The sequence below is a fragment of the Alligator sinensis genome, unplaced genomic scaffold, assembly GCF_000455745.1.
Source record: "Alligator sinensis unplaced genomic scaffold, ASM45574v1 scaffold311_1, whole genome shotgun sequence".
In the NCBI taxonomy this organism is placed as follows: domain Eukaryota; kingdom Metazoa; phylum Chordata; order Crocodylia; family Alligatoridae; genus Alligator; species Alligator sinensis.
In genome coordinates this window covers 637088-641041 of record NW_005842355.1, presented here as the reverse complement: position 1 = coordinate 641041, position 3954 = coordinate 637088, and the positions used below count along the sequence as shown (strand labels likewise).

General features: G+C 39.0%; 1 protein-coding gene across 1 annotated transcript in view; it reads left to right on the top strand.

Annotated features, from left to right (window-relative positions):
* CUNH15orf39 (chromosome unknown C15orf39 homolog) overlaps positions 1-3954 on the top strand; it is a 25438-nt gene that overhangs the window by 7507 nt on the left and 13977 nt on the right. The gene's annotated exons all lie outside the window — the stretch shown is intronic.

Here is a 3954-nt window from a genome sequence, read left to right as displayed (position 1 = left end):
GTAGGGAATAGCAATCGAGCAGTGGCAGAGTGAATGCTCAACAGCCTCCCAACTGAGATAATTGGCCACTTGAGTCCCCATCATCGGTGAAGAGAAGCCAAGGATGGATTTGCCCCAATAAAACTCTGCTTTCCTTTTTGCTTTAGGGGAGGGGAGAAATTCTCTTGGTATACAGTTCCCTATTCCCAGTTGTGCTCTGCCCTTTTAAAATGAATAAATCAATTTTATCCTCTAATTCCAATGATCTACAAAAAAGAATCCCCCTTTTTTTCTCTAGGGAGATCCAGCATCTTACAAGAGTTTCTGTTGTTGTGCACAAACCACAATGCTAATTGTATGGCCTTCTCAAAAAGGTCTCAGGTAGCTGGCAGAGAAAGCTTTGTTTGGGGAATTCGAGTTCAAATAGGACCACTGGATCCTGAAATCTGACCTCCTGTATGTGGGGTGTGAGGGAAGAGTGGATGAAGTGTCTATGACTCCACCAGCATCAGCTCAAGTCCTGCTCTGCGCTTGTGCCAGAGGTCACCCCTAGTCAGCCCTTCTGTAACATAAATGCTTAGATGCAAGCTGGGGAGTTGTGATGTTGGCCACCTCACTTCCTTGTCTTTGGCCAAGAAACTGGTGCGCCTTAACCACGCTAGTCAATCGACTGCTATGCTTAGATGGACCTTCCTTTCGAATCTCGCTGTTGCTTCTGTATTTAGTCTACATACTTGTGTTTGACTAAGCATCTGTCTCAGAAAAGCATCCATTCACGGTTTGAAGACCTCAAGTGCTAGAAGATCCACCGTTTGCTATGTTAGTTTGTACCTGATTTGTAAAGGCGGAAATATTGTGATTTTCAGATGTGAGGGAGGAAGTTAACAATTAGGGAGTTTTTTCGCCTTGCCCTGCAAGCTCTGATAAGGACCGTGACTTGGGGGAAACAGTTTCTCTAAGAAAAAGGAGAAGTTGCTGAAATTACAGTATGTGGGGGGGAAAGCAAATTTGAGAGAAAAATGTATCACTTAGAGACAACAAAAGTGTCAGTTTGAGAATACAGTATGAGTTTTAAACCATTGGGGTGGGGTGAGAAGAAATGTCATTTCGTAACGGGCAACTGATTTCTTTAGCCCTTAAGTTAAATGGTTGATTAATAAAGAATTGTTTCAGTTCTCTGCTAGTCACTCTGGGTGCAGAATGCAGTGCCCATTACGCTGAGATGGGACAGCTGGCGAATAAACTACCTGTTGGCTTTTAACTGAAGGAGCCCTTCGGAATACTAAAAATTGAATTTCCTTTGGGGAGAAGAAAAATGCAGTGAGCAAAAATTGGATTCAGAGCCTTTAAACAAAGATTGGATGTTGTGTAAACAAAATGGCACTAATTCAAATGCAGATGTTTGGGTGTGAGGCAGAAAATGCTGAGTGAAATTCTCTGGCCTGCATTTATACAAGTTAAGACTAGGAAATCATGCTGGCCTTAAAATCACTACTTCTTCATGATGTATAAAGAGAGTTTGAGAAGTAGGATATTTAAATAACTTATTTTACATCATAAATACTGCAAACATTTTTTTTTTTTTAACCTTTCCTAGTCTGCCTTTTATATACACATACTTTTATATATGCATATGTGGGCTTTTCTACACAGTGGAAATTGACTGGAAGAACTGGGGTAGAATAACTGATCTCCATAGCTGTTCTTGAATCTCCTTCCATATGATCGCTCTGTTCTGAAATAAAGCAGTGTTTCAGAATAATTACTGTACTCGCAAAGCAGAGTAATTATTTTAGAAGAAAAATTATTTGATATTAGAATAGCTATCTGGCCAATTTCTCCTATGCAGACAAGGCTTTTATCTTTATCTCCATTTCCTTTTCCTTCAGATCCCTCCTAGGCCTGGTCTCATTTCTGCACTAGATTTTGCTACAAAGAATGTTGGATTCCAGATAACAGACCAAAGAAATCCATCACCCTGACGTTGAAACTAAGCAGGCTTTCCAAACTTTTAGTGTGCAGCCATTGCTTTGACAGTGCTACAATGCCATCTGCTGGAATGATATTATTGTAACACCTGTAACACTTCACGCTCTGGAAAGGGAACAGCTCCCCCAAACAGGAATAACAAGAGCATTCGAGGGGATGCCCACACCATGGACTACAGTGTAGTGGAGAGGTACCCAAGCTAGGTTTAAATGAGCCTGCTCAGGTACGCTGCTTTTTGGCGGGTTAAGTTAACGCATTAGGAGGTTCACACTCCCATGGCTAGACTGGTTCTGGTGTCCAAGTTTATTTAAAGTGTAATATACCTCAAATCAGGTGTATTTTCAAAACAAAACGTCAACCCCTTGACATCAAAGAAGGATGCTGTTAGAACAAGCAAAATGCCTCACTCTTTTGCTGATCAGCGAGGTATATATAAAGTATAATGGTATTTTTCTCTCTCTAGTCGCAAGCACAAAACAATTTGAGATTTGCCACTTTAAATAATTCATGATTTGTTGCCAAAGTTTGATCAAAAGAAAGTATAGTAAAATAAAGGCTAATTAAAAATTCCCTGAGGTTTCACTTTTGCATTTTAAATGTTGTAAACAACTTTATTACATTTTGTGTGAAACATAAATAACAATGCTGAAAGGTTAAATAAAATAATTGACCTGCATATGATTATATGATTAAACATTTAAATCATTAAAAGAGACCATTCAAATATTTACTTTCAGACTTCAGAGTGAATTTTGGCTCAATTGTCCCCCATTGCTAAATCTTGTGTTTTTATATCCAAGGTCATTCAGTAACTGATGTCCTTTTTAAAGCTCCAACTGCTGGAGTCATGGGATCTCATGGACTTGCATTAAAAAAATCTAGCCTTCATGATTGCAGAGAGAAGTTTGAAAATGCAATCTCTGAAGATTCAAAAAGTAGAAGACAATCCCTCAAATATACTACCTTTACAAACCTCAAAGTTTTGGATCCTGATTTTTTGAAAGCGGGGGTTGGCAATACTGTGTAGGCATTTTGAGGTCTGACTGGCTTTTACCAAAAGCTGATATTAAAGGTTTTCATACTGATAATAAAATCATTTTCCCCAGCTGGGGTTCATTAAGGCTGTTGCTCGTGTTAAGACTGTGATATTGTGTAATATCTCTTATATCTTCCAAAATGGCATTGGTCATGAGTTCATGCCAAAACTATTACCTTATTACTATTACAAATGACCCTTACACCTTCTCCTGCCAGTGAGCAACAGCTCTCATTAGTGGGCAATGGCCTTTGAGTTCTAAATGCTATAACTACGCTGCACAACTCTCACAGTAGCAATGGTTATAATTATAAACAAAGGTGTGTCGTGGAAACACACGCAGCATATTTTTGGGTCAGGTCAGCAGAAGCTTTTATTTAAAAGAAACTACAGCTGTAGGGGGGATTCTAAAGTGACATGGATTTTCCAAGCACTTGGAAGGGGTGTCCCCCCCAAGAGTAAAATCAGGAGGCTTATATACTTTTTAACAGTTGCTTACAACTCACGTGATCATATAGTGAAATTAGCATGAAAAGCGGCTATAATATTACTTTATTTTTTTGCTGTAATCAGGATGGGAACTAATGGGGGAGGCAAGGTTAGTTTACAAACCTCCTTCTTGTACCTGGAAATCAGATTTGTACATACTTTTTTGCTATCTTCAAGGCCGCGGTGAGCGAAGCAGTTGTAGAGGAGTTACAAAGAACAAACAGTTTCTCTTATCTGTTCTACTATACAGAACCAGCAATTTTCCACAAAGCGGTTATGTCAACTTATAACTAAAATAATCAAAGTTTAAGGCATATATTTTTTCTGATTCCACAGGTGTCTCCGTTGAATTCTCACCAAAACAGTTTTGTAAATGATCAGCTCCCATCCTCGTAATTCCATGGTGGGGAATCTCAGTTTGTGAAGATCCTTTATCAATGTAACCTCTCATTGACATGATA